The sequence below is a fragment of the Balaenoptera physalus genome (genome assembly GCF_965194825.1).
Source record: "Balaenoptera physalus genome assembly, chromosome: 3".
Lineage (NCBI taxonomy): Eukaryota > Metazoa > Chordata > Mammalia > Artiodactyla > Balaenopteridae > Balaenoptera > Balaenoptera physalus.
In genome coordinates this window covers 114434162-114455172 of record NC_138890.1, presented here as the reverse complement: position 1 = coordinate 114455172, position 21011 = coordinate 114434162, and the positions used below count along the sequence as shown (strand labels likewise).

The 21011-nt window shown below is 44.7% G+C and overlaps 1 long non-coding RNA gene across 1 annotated transcript in view; it reads left to right on the top strand.

Annotated features, from left to right (window-relative positions):
• LOC309659019 overlaps positions 1-21011 on the top strand; it is a 53373-nt gene that overhangs the window by 14713 nt on the left and 17649 nt on the right. The window contains exons 3-6 of the long non-coding RNA XR_014262505.1: positions 15494-15533; positions 17477-17577; positions 19560-19626; positions 20535-20658. This is a non-coding gene — a long non-coding RNA (uncharacterized lncRNA). The remainder of the gene's footprint in view (positions 1-15493; positions 15534-17476; positions 17578-19559; positions 19627-20534; positions 20659-21011) is intronic.

Here is a 21011-nt window from a genome sequence, read left to right as displayed (position 1 = left end):
TCCCACTCCATCCCTCCCCCAACCCCCTACCTCTTGGCAACCACAAGTCTGTTCTCTATGTCTGAGTCTGCTTCTGTTTCATAGATAGGTTCATTTGTGTCATATTTTAGATTCCACATATAAGCGATACCATAAGGTATTTGTCTTTCTCTTTCTGACTTACTTCACTTAGTATGATAATCTCTAGTTGCATCCATGTTGCTGCAAATGGCATTATTTCGTTCTTTTTTATGGCTGAGTAGTATTCCATTGTATATATGTACCACATCTTCTTTATCCATTCATCTGTTGATGGACATTTAGGTTATTTCCATGTTTTGGCTATTGTGAATAGTGCTACTATGAACATAGGAGTGCATGTATCTTTTTGAAGTTTAGTTTTGTCTGGATATATGCCCAGGAGTGGGATTGCTGGATCATATGATAATTCTATTGTTAGTTTTCTGAGGAACCTCCATACTGTTTTCCATAGTGACTGTACCAATGTACCTTCCCACCAACAGTGTAGGAGGGTTCCCTTTTCTCCACACCCTCTCCAGCATTTGTTATTTGTAGACTTTTTAATGATGGCCATTCTGACTGGTATGAGGTGGTACCTCACTGTAGTTTTGATTTGCATCTTTCTAATAATTAGCTATGTTGAGCATCTTTTCATGTGCCTATTGGCCATCTGTATTTCTTCTTTGGAGAAATGTCTCTTTAGGTCTTCTGCCCATTTTTCAATTGGGTTGTCTGTTTTTTTGTTGTTGAGTTGTATGACAGACATATCTGCCTTTCAAATATCTGCCTTTGAAATATTATAGCTGGATGATTCTGGAGAAGTTCCTCTTCCTCTCTAAATCTCAGTTTCCTCCATGTAAGATGGGGATGATAATCATAGTATTATCTTCCATGGTTTGTTGTGGGGACTAAATAAAGTAACACGTAAAATGCTTAGCAAAAAGCAGTACACCTAAAAAGCCCTTATACATGGAAAAGCAGAGACTTTAGGATCTATAGGATTTGGTAATTGCATGTGAACAGCAAGGATGAGGGAGGATTTGAAGAAAGTATCAAAGCTTCTAGGCTAGGGAATAGTAGTGCCATTTATCTACACAGGAGCTGGCGATGGTTAAGGGAGAAGAAACACTGAGCCTGACATCCCAGGAGGACAGCTGTGGGGAAGGTTCCCAGCAGGTGCTTAGAAACCTGAGCTTAGCTCAGGAGACAAGACTTGTGCAATGAGTCATTTGCTGATTGTGCGGACAGATGATTTCTTGGGGCTCTGCTGCAGAAAGTAATTTTATACATTTGAGCACACCTGTGTACCCCCAAGAGCTGGGGGAAGAGACTTTTGTCCAGGCTGAAGGTTCATTAGGCCAGTGGTTTCAAACCTGAGTGCATCAGAATTACTGGAGGGCTTCCTAAAGCCCAGTGTTTCTGATTCAGTTAGGTCAAGGGTGGGTCCTGAGAAGAGGCATTTTTAACAAGTTCCTAGGTGGTGGTGGTGCTGATGATCAGGAGACCACACTTTGAGAGCCGCTGCCTGAGGCTGTTGTAGGGCTCCAAAAGGAAGAGCCTCGTTTGTGATCTGGGGCCTAACAGCTCCCATGTGGAAGAGGCCTTCATAACCTGTTTTCCTTGCTCGCATGCTTTCCTCATCAGTGAGCACTTTTTTTTTTTTTAAACATCTTTATTGGAGTATAATTGCTTTACAATGGTGTGTTAGTTTCTGCTGTATAGCAAAGTGAATCAGCTATACATATACATACATCCCCATATGTCCTCCCTCTTGCGTCTCCCTCCCACCCTCCTTATCCCACCCCTCTAGGTGAACACAAAGCACCGAGCTGATCAGTGAGCCCTATTTTAACTGAGGGCTACTTCTTTCCAAAGCACACCGTTGCTTTCCAAAGATGCTGAGAAAAGAAATCTCTGGTGTTTCATTTCCAAGCATAGAATGTCCGGGGTTGGGGGAGGAGGGTGGTGTCCAGAACCAAGCAATGGAGGCATCACAATCAAAAAAGCTACAGGCAGGAGCCAAGGCGTGGGGTGAAGCCAAGGGCTTGGGTCTGCTCCTCCAGAAATGGCGTCCAGGTTCACAGGCTTGGTGTGTGTGCGAGAAACAGAAAGCCAGCAGCCTCTTAGTGGCTGGCATGTGAGATATAAGGTGGGGGGGGGGAGGGGCTGGGGGAAGCAATTCAGACTGGTGGCCCCATCATAGTAAAAATTGATTGTAAGTGGATTTTAATTTTTTTATACCAAATGTTCTTCAGGAAAAATGAACATGATTCTATGGCTCAGGGACAGACAGAAAGGCCAATGGAATGGACTTGAGTGCCCAGATACTGACCCAGTATGTATGGAAACTTGAAATGCCATAGAACTAGCACTGATATTAGTGTGGAAAGGATACCTATTCAATAAATGATACTGGAACATTTAGCTATTGGGAAAAAAATTAGATACTACAAATTTCTTATTTATACTTTCTACAAACAAGAATGATAGCCTATATAACCATGATAGAACTACCAAAATCAGAAAATTAGTACTGATACATTACTATCATCTAATTCACAGACCCCCATTCAAGTTTCATTAATTGTCCCCAAAATGTCCTTTATAGCAAAAGTATACGGTTCTGAATCACACGTTGCATTTAGTTGTGTCTCTTTAGTTTTCATCAATCTGGAACAATTCCTCAGTCTTTTCTTGACTTTCATAATCTTGACTCTTTTGAAAATTATAGGCAAGTCATTTGTAGAATAATCAATTTGGGTTCCTTGATGTCTCCTTATGATTTGATTCAGGTTGAGGTTTTTTGGTAGGAATACTGCAGAAGTGATGCTGTGTTCTTCCTGATACATAAGATGTTAGGAAAAAAAAATCCTATAAAAATACCTACCAAATGATTATTCCATTTACATAATGTTAAAAAACCCTACAAACTAAATATTTTTAGAGATACACATGTATCTAGTAATGCTATAAAGAAAATCAAGGGAATGATAACACAAATTCAAGATTCAGGATAAACAAATTCAGAATAATGATAAAATCTAGGGAAGAGGGAGAGGAATGTGATTGAGAAGAAATGTATAAAGACTTCATCTGTTATTTTATTCTTTATGCCTTACACATAAATTGCAAATCTTCTTTGTTTGCATGAAATATTTTGTAATATTTAAGAAAAACTTATTTCAGACCCTCATTTCTCTGATTTTGCAGTAGGATAATGGAAATTTCCCCTGGTCATTGAGCTAGCATTTGGAAACCATGTCCTTGCTCACAATGATGGTGCAGAATGATAGTCTTTATGTATACCTGTTGCCCAGCCTAATTATTAATAGTGCTTTCAAAAGTATTCCAGTTTGGAGGATAAATTATATTAAGTTCCACCTACGTGTATATGGCACCTTCATTTGCAAGAGTTCAGAGTGCTTAAAGAACTATTTCCTCCTTTCAGACCTCATTCATTTTATAGATAATGGGAAAGCATCCCTGAAAGAATCAATGATTGACCTTGGTCCTGCAGTTGGCCAGTCCCAAAGCTGGAACAGGGCAAGGGTCTGGAGAGGCCGGGTCATAGGAGCAGCACTTATATTTCTATAGGCAAATCCATGTGGAAAGCCAAATTATTATTGGAAGATTGATTGGAAACTATGCAATTAGATCAATTGGAGTTAGTTGGAATTAGCGCCATCAGTGTTTGGCAAACTAATAAAATCCCATTGGTCTTTGTCTCTTTAAACTGAGAAGTCTTGATTTTTCTGTTTCTTCCCTATCCAGAAACTTCAAAAAATTATTTAGTGTTTTTTTGCCCCATTGTTTCAATTCCTAATATGCCTTCTTTGGCACATATGTATGCACAATAAAGAGTAGCTTCTTCTACCCTTTATTGTTGCTGTCATCATCACTACTATTGTCATTGTCATTATCGCACACATACTCTGTTTTCCAACATCCTCATTAAATATACAAAAGCATTCACTCTAGTTTCAGCCCCAGCAATTGAACCAGGTTAATTTCTTTAATAAACCTACAATGACTCCTAGGTTCCATATTGACTAGCATAGTTCATGTACTGAGTTATCGCACTGTGGTTTTAATTTGTATTTCTTTATGATGTTGTGCACTTTCTGGGACATAATAGAAAATTCAGATATTATTTTACAGGTATAATTTAAATTCTTTCTCCCTAAATATATAACTGAACATTTTTTCTCCCTGATCTTTTATCAAGGTTCTTGTCCATTCATCTATCATTGAGGGACCACTCTGTGGTTTGCCCCGATCAGATTATCATTTAATAACCTGAAAAGACTTCTGAAAACTGGAGGTTTCGTGAGTGTTTCTTACTGTACATTTAATTTTTAAAATTTAAATGAGTGTTCCCTAGAAACTTTATTGTGGTTCCTTCTCCATTGAAAGATCAATTTACTTATCCCTAGCCTTTGTTTTCTGTCTTAAACCAGTGTTCTCCTCATGACAGTATTTTCCAATCTCCAACCAAATCCCTAAAAATACAGTTTTTAGGAGTGAGGTGTGTGTGTGTGTGTGTGTCTGTGTCTGTGTGTGATTACATCAAAAGTTTGGGAAAATGCAGATTATGAACTTAGCGACATCAGGTTTACATCCTTAACTCCTTGCTTGATGAAACCAATCACATTTTGGTTCAAGTTTCAGCCAAATTCCACTCTAAGTGATGTGATGACTGTAAGTGAGGGAAAGTCCTTTCTGCTCTTTTACTGCATTTCAGCATTTTGGAGGAAAAAGAAGGGAGGTTGACAGGCAAAGTTGTTAAATGTTAAACCAAAACCTGAAAAAGTCATTGAATGCAAAATAATTCAAACTCCAAATGAGAGTTCAGGAGGGACTTCTTAGAATGAAAGGGAAAAAATGTCAAACCAGCAGTAATTGAGGGAAAGGTCAAAAGGAGGATGGAAGTCTCCCTGTGCAGAAGAAAGGGCTACTCTGTCTTTATTGCCTCCCCCACTCCTCCTTTTTTAAATTAGAGATGAGGAAGGTGACAAACTCTAGAGAAGATAGATGGAGGGAGATCAAGAAACTCTGGCTGAGCAAGCGTTGCAGGGGCGGAGGGTGAGAGGCCCCACCTCATGCTTAAAAGGATCTGAGAACTGGGTGAAGAGCTGCCAACAGCAGGAGTACGAATTAAGGAGGGTGACCTTACAGAAATAGGAAAAAATGACCTATCTCTGAGATCTAGAGGGAAAGTATGATGATGTTAACTAGTTAGGAAAAAAATAATTACATATTGGAGCGTGAAAAGACTTTAGAGGTCATGGAAACCAAACCCTGCATTTTACAGATGTGCCAATAGCTGAGAAGAATGAGCCATCAGAGTCCAAACTGGTGCGCCACAGTATAGTATGTTTGCATATGAACTAATAAAAAATAATGCCCCTCAATCTTCAAAGAAGTTGTATGCTCCTAGAAGATATACTCTTTTGACCTTGGGGCTTCTGGTAACCCTTAGCACCATCATACCCTGGTTTGAGAAGCACTGGATTAATCGACTTGCCTAAGAATTACAGCTTGTTTCATGAGAGGATTTAAAATTGTATTTTTAAGTATTTGGAAAGCAGTATCATCATCATATTTGGTGCTTAAGCAATACTTCCGTATGTTTTGATTATTCCAATACATAGGTAGGGTATTTGAGCAGTGTTGTGGTTCAAGTTTGGTGCTGTACACTTGGTGGCTGAGTGGATCAGGGCCAAGGAAGAAACGTGGCTTCATTGCTGCCACCCTCATACCCAGCCTGGGCCTGGCTTGGGCTGCTAGGACAGCCTCTAGTTCTTCCCGCCTCCTGTTTTGCCCCTCCCAACCCATCTTCTGTGCCAGTCTTCAGAGTGACTTTTCTAAGATGCAAATCTGAACATACCACTCTTGGGGGCAACTCACAGGCCACAGGTTAAATTCCAAACTCCTTAACCTCCAGATCCTCCCCTCCGTCATCCCCTCACTTGTGGTTCCCCTCCTAACACTGTGCATTCAAGCTTTTATTACTCTTAGCTCATCAGGCCAGCCTCAGGCAGCTGTATCTTTGCTAGCATTTCTCCTCTGCCTAAGATGTCCTTTTCCCCTTCCTCCTCTACCTGGACAACGTGTACTCATTGCTCAAGACTCAAAACAACACTTTCCTTGCACTTGGTTAAAATGGACCCTCCCTCCGATAGTGTCTCACTCCTTCCAGGACATACATTTATCATAACACCTCTTAATGCACTTGTTTGTATACATATCCATGTTAGAGAAAGCAGTGGTCTTCAAACTTTAAAGTGCACCATGCACATAAGGATCATCTAAGGAATTTCTTTAAAATGCAGAAATTTCTTGTCCTCCTCTTCAGAGATTCTGACTCTAATTCAGGAGGTCATCAGAGGGGTTCATGAGAATCTATGGGCCTAAGGAGAGCATCCTCTAAATCAGAATAGTCTTCACCTGCCTGAAGCACCATTTTTCCAAGGGCAGAGAACACTTGCTGATTTGTTCCACCTGCTTCTCTGCAATCATTAACTCACAAGAGTATCAACTTGAGAGATCCCAACACCCCCTTCCTCCCCTCCCACTCTCTTGGGGGTAAAATATGCAAAACTCATTTATATTCCCACAAGTAGGTGAGAATAACATTCTGGGCCATCACCATTCAATAATGGAAGCTTTGTGCAAAGTAGTGACAGGTGAGAGGAATGATTTCATTTTTCACTTTGACAATTGGGTGAAGCAGATTCCTGGCAGTTCTGCAAAGGTTTTGTGCCCACATAGTTACCCAAGGGATCTGCTTAGCAACCAAGAGATGCTGCAAGGAGAGGAAAAGCAGATTCTTCTCTCAGTGGCATCTTGTAACTGAGATGCGGAAGCACAAAGAGAAGAGGCACCTCTGACCTAGGGTTCCCGCTTGTTCGCTGGTCTCCAGAGAGGCCTGCCCTGAATGCCCTGGTCCCTGTCCCCTCCCTAGAGCCCACGCAGAACTCACTGTGCGGGGAAGCATCATTCCCCAAGGGGCTTGGCTATGCTTAACTGGATTTCTTCTTTGCTCAATGATCTTACAGGACTATAAAATTCAGCCTGTTTGTTGGAGGTTTTGAGAGGGTTCAGTATAGCACCCGTCTTCCATGCTTGGGTTTTGAACTGAGAAATAAGACAAAAAAGTAGGCACAAGACAAAAAAATATGACCAGTTCACTGATAAAGTTGATATTAGAGAATGGGGCTTATATCTGCAGGCAAGTGGGCTTCCTAATATTGACTCCCAGAGCTGAACTGAACCCCCAAATGACAGCCCCTCCAACCTTCCTCCCAAGAGCTGGGGCGATCTAGAGGATGTGCTCTGGGCTGGAAGGTGGGCTCCATGAAGGAAGGTGATTAGCAGGGGCTGGGAAGTTCAGTGTCTCTTCTAAACCCACCAATCTGGTGACTCCTTTGGTCTCCCTGAATGGAGCGAGTCGGGGCAGGGAGAAACCGCAGTGGTACTTGCCTTCACATGGCAGAAAACATCAGACATGGGTCCAGGCGTTCATACAGCCCAATTATGTTTACTGTTAAAGATTTAAAAAATACAAAAAAAGTATAAAGAATAAAATAAAAATCAGCAGTAATCCCAGAGATATATTTCTTCTATTCTAAGGCACATATTTCTCACTTTCTAATGATCCTTAAATTGGGATGTATTTTACAGTTGATATATGTTTAGTGTCCTATTATTGTTTCTCCCTAAAAGACTTTTGTTAAGCCTCTGGTGCCTCTTTCAGTTGTTAGTATCTTAAAAATGAGGAAATATGGCAAATTTTTGTTGTTTTTTAAAGATAGGGATTATACTAGAGCATCTTCCTGTGTCAATAGGTAGTGAGAATCTGACGGATAATGACTGCAAAATAGTCCATCATCTGAATGTACTAGAATGTATTTAACTAAGCTCTACCCCTTGGCATTTAAGTTGTGGGGTTTATTGGTTTGCTTTGTTTTTTTAGGATTGTAGATAATGTTGTGATAAACTTCCTTGTACCTAAGTCTTTGCTCCAAATATGATTTTTCACCCCTTAAGGGTTGGTCCACAAATTCAGGATATTCACTTTTTAAAAGCATTGGTTTCCTGTGATCATATTGTCCTTCAAAAAGGTTATCCAACTTAGCCTTCATCGGTATCGCCAGAGCGCTCATCCTTCAGCGTAGCCAGTAGCGTTGAATATTATAGGTCACTGTCATCAGGTGGATGGTCTTTTTCTGAGTTTGAAGATTGTCAGTCCTCAGTGCTTATCCTGTCACTCTTTTTCCTCCCTCTTTCCCTCCCTCCCTCCCTCCCTCCCAGTCCAGCCCAGAGTCTCCTGGGAGAAGCAGAACGAGTACACAGGACGAGGATGAGCACATGCAGGCTCCCTTTTGCCACAGACCTTTGCTGCCACACCCCACCTCGTACCTGGGGGAGAGAGGCACCCCCGACTGGCCTCGGGCATCCACAGCTCCTTTCCCCTCTGTCCACACTCACAGCTCCGGTGGCAAGGTGGCACCACGGCCAAGCACTGCCCAGGGAGCTGGTGGGCCAAGCGCTGTCCTGATGCCTCGAGCACGCTGCTTGAGGCGCCTCCCCGCACCGCCGTCTCTCCTCTCTCTATCCCAGGGCTCAGGATTGGAGGAACCTTGAGCTTCCTCTGGAGGCCAGGAAGCACCACTGATGTGGAGGTCTCCATCTAGCCATCCCAGAGGCAGCAAGGGAAGCCTGTGGCCTGGGTTTGGTGCCATGCAACACATTTTAATAAGCATCCGCCGCAGGAAAGGCAGTATTAAGTGCGGTAGGAAAGACAAGGTTTTATTTCTGTCGAGAGCTTTTTATGGCACCAGTTCCACGGATCCCCACCCCACCCCGACCCATCTGCTCGCTCCTTGGCTACAGGCAGGAGACTTTTCTGGGTACAGAACTACAGAAAGAAGCAGATTGGACTGTGGCGAATGCAAACCTGGCATGTTTCCTGGGTAAAAAACCCGTTTCTTTCAGCTCTTGGTTCCCCAGAGAATAATGTACCCAAACAAAGTGGATCCTGTGAATATTCCTCAACAGGACAATTTTTACGCAGGTTAAGTAGAGAATTCCACAGCCTAAATTTGGGCCTAAATATACCCAAATCACACTGAATTCTTTACCTGCTTCTCCACCTGATTCTCTTAATTGATACTCAGAGACTTTAGGTCCAGCTTTTTAGAGTGGAATTTGGTTGGACTTTTCCTGGTAAGACAACTCATCAGATCTGGTGGGCCAAACTCCTCCAAGCTACGACAGTTTATGTTTAGACACCTTCTGGAATTAAGGGGCTCGCAGGCTCTCTGAGCCATGTCTTCTACACTGGAGTAGCTCACCAGTAACAGAGCCAGCGGAGCATTCTCAAGGGGCACCACTAGGGACGGCACCATCAGGGACAGGAGAGAAGGGCAGTTGGGATGGCCAATCTCTGTCAGGGAAGGTGTAAGGAAGATACCCTTCACCAAATAGGCGGGAACGCAGTTTGCGGAGTATGCAGTAGTGGGGCAGACCCCATCTTGGGAAGACGGCCCCCCTTGGGGGCTCCTCCAAAGGGACTCCAAGGGGATTTGGAGGCAAATTACATAGTGTCAGCATCTCATCAATCCAGTGGGGCTCTGAGAGTTGACCCAGGCATCCTGGGCATGCTGATGTCTGCTAATCTCCTCAGAATGGCATCCTGTTCCCCATGGCAGAGCAGAGAAGAGTGGGGAAGCTTCGAGTCAGACACACAGATCTTAGGCAGGCCCCGAAGATCCTCAGAGCACAAGAGAGGCAGAAATGGATGGAGGCCCACAGGATTATTTTTCCTAAGGTTCCATCTGTACAATGAGGTTTACTGCCTGAGGGCTGGTGGGCTTTAACATTTAGAGCTCTCCAGCTGGTTGAGGAGAGGGTCTTTGTCAAACAGCACTGAACTGGGGCGGTTCCTCTGTTAAGAGAAGAGAGGGGAGCCTTCAGGGGCAGCAGGAGCGAAGGTGACCTCCAACCTGTCTATGGGGAACTCCCCACTATTAACACTCCTGGGGCTACAACTTCTGCTGACCATTTGGAAAACAAATCATGTAAAATAAAAAATATATATATATATACACACAGATATATGCATATACACATACATATATATATACACATATATACATATTATATATATGAAGAACAGAAACGTTATGACCTTTCTGAAGATTTAATTTCAAAAGACAAAGGAAGACTAAAATATTAAGACGGGCTTAAAATCAAACATATTAAACACAAAGTTATGTCAAAATAAGTTTAAAAATAAGCACTTTGAAATTTCAAAATACATAAAGGAAGAAGAAATAATTAAAATAAATTGTTTAAAAATGAGAGAAATAAGTCTTCAAGTTCATAAAATAAGATTTAAGAAAGTTTGTGTCTAGGAAATTGGAAGAAAAGTTATAATTCTGAGTTGGGTGAAAGACAAAGGGGATGAGGAAGACACAGATCAGGCAATTTCCTGTGGACACAGCTTCTCCCTGGAAGTGGCCAGCACTTCAAGGGGTGCCATTTATTTTGGGGGGTGAGGAGCCAGGTGGCAGGAAGTCAAGAGCCCCTCTTTCCCTCCTTGTCCTGGACGTTGCCCCACAGGCCTGGATTGTGCTGACCCTGCTCCTTGGTTCACCCTCCCTATACGAGAGGCCCTGAAGGAAAGGAATGTTCTAGAGCCCTCGATCTTGCTGGGCTGTGCTCCCAACCCTCAGCCCCACTCTCACAGGAAAAGAAGACATGGAAATGGGTGAAAAGAGAATATAGATTGAGGGTAAAATGTCTAGAACTGTGAACTGTTCACTAACACCTCCTTTTGATGTCTTCTGCACCAGAACATAAATACCAGTGGCAGGAAGTTCATCTTCCGTAAAGTTGCTAAAGCGACCCCATATGTAATTATATATTCTTACTGTATTGGCTCAAAATTGTGCAGAATAAAGTGTAACCTAAAGCGAAACCAAAAATAGTTACTTGGTTTCCTTTGCCAAATTTCCTTGAAAAATGTAAGTGCCTGAGAGTTTAAAGTTAGGTAGTCAGCTAACGAGTATTTGTTGAGCATGCTGTGTTTGGAGGCCTGCAAGCCTCCCTAGACGCAGTGAGGCCAGACCCCCTGGCCTCGCTGTGCCCCACAAGGGCACGAGGTCTGATCTGGGCTAGTTGTTGTTGCTGGTAGCCATACCTGCTCCTCCAGGGTCTCTTCTTGGCTCACTACTAAGACACCCAGGTGTTTTCTTTCTTTTTTTTTCCCCCTTCTCTTTGAAAACATATTTTTCTGCAAACAGGTGAGCATTTTGTAAAAGTGCTGTGCTTTGTTTTACTTCCTTCACTGGCTTTCTTCTGCCTCAGATCATACTGCAGGTCTGACCACATTGCTTGAGCAGGGAAGGATCCTTTGTAAGAGCTGAGATCACATTTTAAAATTAATTTCAGACTTTTGTGTTTCTGTTTATGACTGTGTAACCCAGTTTCCCCAAGCCTACTGGTAACAGAGAAGTCCTATGAACCATAATAACTCAATAACAACCTAATAAATGCACCTCCAAGTCAGCCATATTTTGGGGGGCAATTGGTGGTGGTGCATGGGAGGGCCATGGACCAAGAGAAGACCAAGAGAGGACAGAAGGGGTGAAGGCCTGCTGCTGTAGCATCCTAGCATGGCTTACCTCCCCTAAAGACTCCCCTAATAAACACACACACACACACACACACACACACACACACACAAAACGAATCCCCTAAACTGTGTCACATATCTAAATATTTAACTTCAGATTTAAATTAAATGAAATAAATTTTAAAATTCAGTTCCTCAGTTGCACTAGGCACATTTCAAGAGCTCATGAGCCAGATGTGGCTAGTGGCCACTCTACAGACCAATGCAGATATAGAATGTTTCCATCATTAGGCAAAGCCAAGCCAACCCTACTGTGTGTCTACTCGGAACACTGCTCACTAGTCTGGCTTTACAGGGCTCGTCCTTTCTGGTGGGAGTTAGTCACACATACTATTAATAGAAACTCAGTTCTGATGCCCTCCGTTACCTTTACCTATGCCGAAAGAGGGAACCAGCCTGGGGGAAAGAAAGTCAGAAGATACACAATTTCAAGAATTGAAATTATTTTTCTTCAATGTGAAAGTGACAGAAAGAACAGATGGCACTTTTAAAAAAAATGAAAATCTGCGATCAAAGAGAAGGAAGGAGCCAAGCGTGAGTCTTAGGGCTGCTGTGGATTTTTTCCTGACCCCCACCCCCACCCCCCAGCCAACTCAGTAGGATCATTGTTGTTTCTGTGAAGCTCTTAGTTTCAAGATTTGGATTGCAGAGAGAACTCTTACTTTTACATTCAATTGAAAAGAAGATACTTGCTTTTACCCAGACTTCTTACGATACTATGATTTCCCATCCTGCCTGCCTGCTGGCTGTTTTGTGTATGAAGCAGAACAGATAAGCTTTGACCTTGGAGCTGCTCCATGGGATTTTCTGCAGATGGTTCTCAATAATAAGGTGTTTGCTCATTTGTTTCTAGGTTCTTTTATTTCAAAATAAAAGTGCAACCAAATTGACCCATGGAGAGAAAACAGATTAGGCAGAAAATAGCATCTCTTGTAATTTCTTATGTAATGCAGTCTGATTCCACCCGTGAAATTGTCCCACCAGGATGCTGGCAATAACGGAACAGGGCAGGCCTAGGGGAGGTCAAGCAGAGACCTTGGTTCTGGGCAGGCACATGTGAGGGCCAGGAAAGTCAGCTGAGGCTGAGAGGATGGGCAAGGGCCACGGATTTAGAGTGAGAGGCCAGAGTCCTGGAGGTCAGTGAGAGGGTGAGCCCCATCTCTTCTAGCAGGCGCCCCAGAGCTAGGCTCAGGCCATTCCCAACCAGCCTGGTAGAGGCAAAGAACAAAGTGGAATCCGGGCCTACTAGAGCTGAAGGGACTCTTGGGATCCTCCTCCGGTGTTCCCCTAGAGAACGTGAACATAAGAAGCACCTTGTGTGCAGGTTAAGCACACAGCCCTGGGACTTGCACATACCTCCTGAAGTCTGGTCCCCTAGGTATCTGGTAAGTACCTCTGGAGACACCGATCTCAGAAAGTCAGGAAAACACTTATCTCTCCATCCAGTGGTTTTTGGGCTGAGCCCCACAGAGCCCTGAGGTCTCTCAACACTTCTTTGGAGCTACAGAAGGATGCAGTCAAATGAAGGGGAAGGATTGAATGGATGAAACTCGAGACCTCGCCACCCACTACAATCTGATAATGGTGAATAATAGTCACAAATGCTTAGCCAACCCTTCTATGGGAAGTGCTGTACATGTATTATCTCAACAATCCTTATAATCACTCTATGAAGTAGGTATTATTATAATTCCTATGTTACGGATGAGAAGACTAAGGCTTGGCAGATAAGCAACTTGCTCAAGGTCACACAACTAGTAAGTGACAGAGCTGAAATGTGAATGATAAAACTCCTCACCATCACATGACACCAACCTTGAAGAAGCTCTGTTTGCATTTGTTTTATGTGTTGTTGAGTGTCTTATAGTATTTAGTCTATAAAATGGGTTCCACTGCTCATAAAGGTGTGAAAACACATCTCTAGTCTGATCCCTACATTTTATACAAGAAGAATCAAAGGCCCAGAGAGGTGACTTTGCTGTCACAAGGTCACACAATGAGGACACCAAGTTTGGTGATCTGTCCTGAACAAGGCTGGTGGTTTCCTTGAGGGAAGAGCTCTGAACTCAGCTCTGCCCCGAGCCAGCCCTGTGCCCTTGGCCAGTAGGGTCTGCCACCTTTCCACATGCAGACTGGTTTCCTAGGGCTGGCTGACAGCATCTGGTGAGAAAGAGTTATAGACCCCGTGGGAGGCTGGATCTGATACTAGGGACATTTAGCCAAAGGGGAAAACAAAGGTCATGGTTTATAGTGATTACATTTCTCATCTTCTTACGAGGACCATGCCTCCTCTGTTTGCCTACCCATCGCCCCTACAACTGCAGCGGAATCTGATCCTCTTTCATTTCTGTTCTAATTCATGTCCATGTGGATTGGGGGCTTCCTGAAAGGATGAAATATTTTCTTCTAGCGGCGGCTGTCTTTCAGGTGCTGGTGACTTATTTCTTCTTCCCTGGGGCTGGTTCATCAATCACTCGGAGATGTTTTGCAACTGAAGAGCAAATGCATTTCTCAGAGCCGCAGCCTCCACCCTTGTCCCTAAGCCAAAGTCAGGCAGTCAGGAAAGGGCTTGGGAAAGAGCCAGCCCCTGTCAAAACACGCCATCTGGGAAGTAGATGAGCTGCCTTCTGCACCCCCTGGGGACCGGACACGCCACAAGATGCCTGCGAGGCCTGCTCCTGGAACGTTTGGGTGTCTGTTTGCTTACCGTCCCTCTGAGGGGGAGAAGAAGGGTTTTCAAAGCTGCACGCTCTTTGCTTGGGGAATCCAGCTGAGCCTCCAAGTTAATTTATTTAATTGAGTGTCCGAGACCCAGTGTTTTTTCCAGGGCTGCTGTCAAAACTACCTTTCCATGTTGAGAAATCAGTCTTCCTCACTTGGCTGAAATGGCTTTACAACATGTACGTTTGAGAGAGGTCTTCATTCTGTAGGATATTCTTGAATCATGTGCCTCTGGACAATGCTCTCTCTTGGAAGGGCTTAGATTCGACGGGGTCTTGACTCCACTTATGGCCTCCTTGTCCTCTCAGGATTCTAAAGAGGGAGGTTCGACCAGGTAGCCTTTCAGCATTTCTTTTCATCACCTAACACATGGATCGCACACAACTTCTGCTTGCATTATCCGAAGTGGTAATATCCCTGATATATCTCGGCAGAAAGTCCCACACTAAGCAAACCTGCCCAAGGAAACCTGACATTTACAGAGTCCCCACTGCAATGCCACCTGTCCCTAGGAAAGTCTGGGAAGACAGATGAGTAGATAAAATGAGGGTGGGAGAACAGGGTGAATTTGGAAGGGAACAGCTGTGGGGCAGGCAAATTTTGACCTTTACCCTCTTAGGGTTCTTTTTGGCTGGGCCTATGAATTAAATGGACAGAAGGCAGATCAACGGGAGAACAACATATACATTTATTTAATACGAGTTTTATGTGACATGGGAGCCCTCATAAGGAAATGAAGACCCAAGAAATGGTGCAGCCTACTTGCTTTTATATTAGGTTGAGCAAAGAGAGGCAATTGTAAAGTGACTAAACTACGTGGGGAGTCAAAAGGAAGATAGGAATTCTTTGAACGAGGTCTGTTCGCATAGAGTTCTCTCGATCTCAACTTATCCTTGGTGATATGAATGTTACTTTCCTTCTGGTATAGGGGAGACATCTTTCTTCTTTTATTATTTATTTTTTTATTTTATTAAAGTGTAGTTGATTTACAATGTCATGTTAGTTTCAGGTGTACAGCAAAGCGATTCAGTTAGGCATATCTATTCATTTTCACATTCTTTTCCCTTACAGGTTATCACAAACTATTGAGCAGAGTTCCTGTACTATACCAGTAGGTCCTTGTTGGTTATCTATTTTGCATGTAGTAGTGTGTATCTGTTAATCCCAAGCTCCTAATTTATCCTTCCCCTCCTTTCCCCTTTGGTAGCCGTTAAGTTTGTTTTCTATGGCGAAGACATCTTTCACGTGAGAATTTCATCTCCAGCTTCTAAGAAAAAGAAGGACGGTCAGAGTGTTTTTCTTGTACTTGTTTTTCAAGTGCCTTTACCTCAAAATAGTCAATGTGCCAGAGTGGCCTGTTTGGGGGTGGCATATTCTGAGCTTCCCAATGCAGCGTGAAGAGAGGCAGTGTAGGGGGGTAGTTAAGAGCGTTAGGCTTCTGACCAACCTGGGTGTGCATCCTGGCTCTGCCACTAACCAGCTGTGTCTCTGTGAGCAGGTCCTTTCCTCTCTTCTCGGCAGCTTCATCTGAACATAGAGCTTGCTTCATGGAGTTGTTAGAATGAAATGAGTTCATGGATATAAAACATCTAGCACTGTGCCTGGCGCATAGTATGTGCTCAATAAATGTCAGCTGTTATTATTCACTCCTTCTTGGGAAATACCAGCGGACCCCCTGGCTTAGCACGGGGACTTGGTGGTGAGATCTGGACTCATCCCTGACTGTGGTTTCTCGACCACTTGGACCGCCATGTTTTTCCCGGGAGTTGGCAAGTGGAGTGGGCTTCCCCAACCTGCCATGAGACATTGGGGTCAGCTTCCTCAAAGCAAGGAGGCTAGAAGGCAGGTGATTTACTCATAGGTAATTTACTCAGTGCTCCTCAGTCTCTTGCCAACTCTGCCATTTCAGAAGGGCTTTTTTGGTTAATTAAAGAGAGGAGAGACCAATTACATTCAGCTCTGTCTTGTGGAGAGAAGACTCAGTGGTGTCTTTACAAGCTTTGCTCTTCCCAGCACCCTCCTCCCTGCCCTCCCCCAGGCCCCAAGGCAGAACATGTGGGTCTCTTTTTCAATCTCCTCAAAAGAAGGATGAATGACTCTCAGATAAATACACAAATGGCAAGGCTAATTACATCTGGCAGGCGCTTGAAGCAAAGCCCTGGACTATTACTGCCCGTATACCCTCACGGGTCCCTCATTCCTGGCCTGTGCAGAGTCCTTGAGCAGAAAGAAATAACAAACACTCCTGGCGCCATGGTGAGGTGCAGTCAACCATGTTTATGAACTGCAGGGAAGGTTCCCCAGCCAGCACCTCCAGGGCTGTCCTTTGGGTTGAGGCAGCTATCTAATAAAAGACCATTTTCGTAATCAGTGTTCAGTGAAAACATACTGTTTTCACTTATAGAAACAGTGAAGCCACCTGCTATTTAAAGACCCCCCGCCCCCCTCTTCTGCCTCACCCCAGGGCGGAGTCTTCCAGCTCACTCCCTCAGCCAGCTGTGTCTTGTCAGGGTTCCAGTCTCCTCCCTCGGAAGCATAAATCTCTCTGACCATCCATCCCATGAGCTTTGCTTTTTTATACTTAGTCTGGAGTCTGGGATTATGGCCTCGCCCACAAAGATAGCTTCACCGAGAGTGGTCAGCTGGGGAGGCACTAGGTGTACCTTAGCAAGTGAAGAGTAAATGCACAGTGAATCTCCTTCCGCATCTCAACTCACTGATTCACTCCCCACCCGATCCCACACATCTCCGCTGAGTCAGGCACTGACAAGTGAGAGGGCGGAGAGGAGAGAGGAAGGGAAGAAGATGCTGCTGCAGAGACAGGAGCACAGGAACCCAGAGTGAAGGGAAGGGCCTCGGAGCCAGCAGAAGGAAGAAAGCAAAACAAAGAGAGAAATGCCACAACCTCCATTAGCCAGCTGGCCTGCGGAATGGCACATTTTGGTTAATGGAAGTTTCTAGTTAAATACAAATGGAGCCAAAATCTTTGTCTTAACCCTTAATTTAGAAATGCTTTCTACAGAGTGTTAGTTCACTTTCTTATCTCCATTACAGATGGGGAACATGGGATCTTACAGCACCTGAAAGGGCAGCAGTCTGGACATGAACACCAATTGCACGCTGGAGAGTCTGTGGAAGGAGGTGTCCCAGCCTGGGTGAAATATACATAGAACCCCCTTGTTTATCCTGAAAGCAAAATCTCTGCTTATGAACTTCCTTTTTCATGTTTTTGACTTATCCTAATCATGGATTGCTGAGAATTTGTGTTCGAGTTTAACTGCATAATACACTCCTATTCATCCCCCAAATCTCAACTTGAATGTCAACTCCTCTGTGAAGACTTTCTGATTACTCCTTCCTCTCTCCCCTCCGGCCCTACCAGTTAATCCCTCTTTGCTGAGCATACTGTGTTTAAATACTTTATTAACATGAATGCAATGGGCAGGAGATTGAGGGAGGGCTTCATCTATGACCCTGCTTGTTAAGGAGCTGAACTCCAAGTTTTAGCCTTGTGATAGTAATAAACTCCAATTACATGTGAATTCCCAGAAGGCAGAAAAACATGTCCAGTTTTCCTGTTATACACCCAGCTCATGGCCAGAAACAAGGGAGGGAAGGAAGGAAGAGAAATTCTATAAACAGATAAGAAGAGAGGGAAAGAAATCATTTATTGGCTTGGTGATTTTATCTTAATTCCAAGACTTATTCCATGTCTGTTTCCCTCTGATTTGTAAAATAAAATGCCTTGCACAATGTTTCTGAGTTCTGAAACAACTCAGAGAGGTGATATTTCTTTTTCCATAAACCAATCCATTCTCAGAATGCACTGTAGGGGATCAGGGTGGGGCGGGAGTTCGGGGACAAAAATCATTCATCTGTTATTAAGAGCCAAATAGACACAGTGCCAGATCTGTGGAGGTCGATGCTCAGGATAGGTTGGAGACCAACCAAGAGATAGATGGTTAGCTGCACTCTACATTTGCCGTGTCTCTCTTCCGTGGGCCGTGATAGAAAGTCACCGTAATAGTCCTCTTGGTCCACAACCTGGGACTGAGAACGTAAAATCAGGAGTAAAGAAAAAGAGGGCAGGACATTGTGTCCAGTTCCACAGGCCTGGTTGTGCCATGTCTCTGGGCTCGGAGGCAGCTGCCTGGCCACTGGCCCCGGGGCTGCTCACTGGAGGGCGGCCGAAGGAGCAGGCGGGGCTGATACCTGGGGATTAGCGCCATCAGCCCTGAGCTCAGCAGAAACCTGCATCCTTCTGTTCCCTGGGCCTCCTCGCGGTGCCTGGCCCCCAGCTGGTCCTGGCAACCTCATGTCTGTTGGCCGTGACATCAAGTCTAATTTAAGCGAGGGGCCTGGTGATCCTCTTAACAACCTTCTGAGAAGACCTGCATGTTGCTTAAAAACCAAGCAGCCAATAGCCCTCTTACACTGTGGGTTTTACAGACAAGGGAATGCGTGGTGAAGTTCTGTTCTAGAGGTGGTAACAGTGTCCGCTAGGATTCCCAAGGTAGACAGTGTGTCTGCCAACCTGGCAGACACACTGCCCACTGTGACTGTGTGCATCAGCTGTGTGTGCAGAGCTCTACCCACGGGATGAAACAGGACGCGCACAGCACGTTCCCTCAGGGTGTCCGGCCTCCTCTGGCTTCCGGTGGGCGGGGCCTGTCCTTACTTCTTCCATATTCTCAGCGTCTGGAACCTGACAAAGGGTTGGTGCTCAACAGATGCTCCCTGAGGGAATATAATAGGTCTATTTTCAGAATTTAGTTATGACTGAATCACGGCTGGCCCCTTGTCCCTTTGCTCCTTTACAGGGATGAGCTCATGGAGTGTCCCGCAACCCCCAGCAGCTCACCTGCTACCCAGCTGCCACCTCCTGGGCAGGAGGGCGGGCCACTCCCATGCCAGCAAGTCAGCGCACCCAGGCTCCTGGCCCGGGCCCACTCCTTCCTCCCTCTTTCTTGGCTTCCTTCCTCCCTCCCTCCCTCTTTCCCTCCTGGCAGGGTGACCAATTGTTCGGTTTGCCCAAGTCTGAGGGGTTTCCCAGGACACAGGACTTACAATGCTAAAATCAGGAAGGTCCCAGCAAACCTGGGCAAGTTGGTCAGTTGATCCCCCTTTTCTCTTCCAGAAACATTTAATGGACCGTAATATGACCCTGTGGACGTATCAGGAATATGATAGAGCTTCAGCCCTCGGTAATCTCACATTCTAACGGGATGGAGACACAGTGGGCAAGATATTGTGGAGTACCAATGAGAGGCGTATCGGCTAGAGGGTGAGAGGGAGGATGCGGTGAAATCAGGGAAGGCTTCCTTCAAGACAGGACGTCAAATGATGCACCCAGTCCTGGTCAGGGAGACTGAGACAAGTATTTCCTTAAGAGGTGGGGGTATCTACCTACCTTGGTGCCGTAGCGTTGCTGAGGAATTAACAGAGGATGACAGTGTCATATACGGTGTAACACTATCCTGGGAAATTATAGGCCCAGGCTGAGTTGGGATGTGATGACTGGTTTTACTGGGGGTAAAAAAGCTATTTACAGCGCCAAACTCCCTTTGCTCCAGAATGAGGAAAGGTTAATGGCATTTCTACTCCCTTCTCATCAGCTTCATCCCTCCCATCTGTATCCTACATTCCTCTTTCCCACCTCTAAAAACATAAATATAAGTAAGGATCTTGACCCGTCACAAGACAGGTGATCATTTCAGTTCCTTTCTTATCACACCTCAAGCCTTGATTTCCATCACATCTAGAACATAGAGCCCGGTGAAGCTGGAAATGGGGGTCCTAATGCCTTTTGGCCTAGGATTTCAGTCTGATGTCCATATCTACCCTCACTGGGCAGCTCTTGAGCAAGCTCAGGACTTCCAACCCCTCCTTCACATCCATCTTTCAGGTTCTAGGGGAAGGACCTTGGATATTCAGTGGGAGTCTACTCACAGCCTGCTCCTTGGTCAGTCTTGAAATTGGGTAACTTCTGTTCTCTCTGATTTTTCTGGCCTTCGTGACTCACTGCCCTGGGAATCTTTTGTTTCCCACAGTGATTGCTGAGACCAGGCGATGACAGGTGTGTCTGAATAAGAGCCTTGTACTGTTCCCTCAGGTGTGTGTTCGACCAAGCTGCCCCCCACGTGATCACACACCCACAGCACATGTGGTTGGTGCCCCTGATGCTTCAGCTGCACTTTAGCCTGGCTACCCAGTGGGAGTGGCTGGAGGGCTCAGTGGTGAGTTCATTCATTTCCATACAGGAGTCTGTGTTTCCTGATGAATCAAGGCCTCTTGGGTTTCTCTAATTTGACTGGGTCATTATATCTCTCCAGCACTGAATTCAAGGGTAATTCTAAGTGATGACTTACAAACAATCTAGGGCTTTTATTCTATTTCTCTAAAAGTAATTTTTTTTAAGTTTCATCTTGTCCTACATTCACCCTCCGCCTATACCTTAACAACATATTCTCTTCCAGCTTATATACTGGAGAAGCCTTGGGATGAGCCTAGGGTAGAAGTCTTCATCTGGCTGCAGTGGAAAGAGATGCCCATGAATCTTCTTCAGGAGGGCAGGTGGCCATGTCTCTGG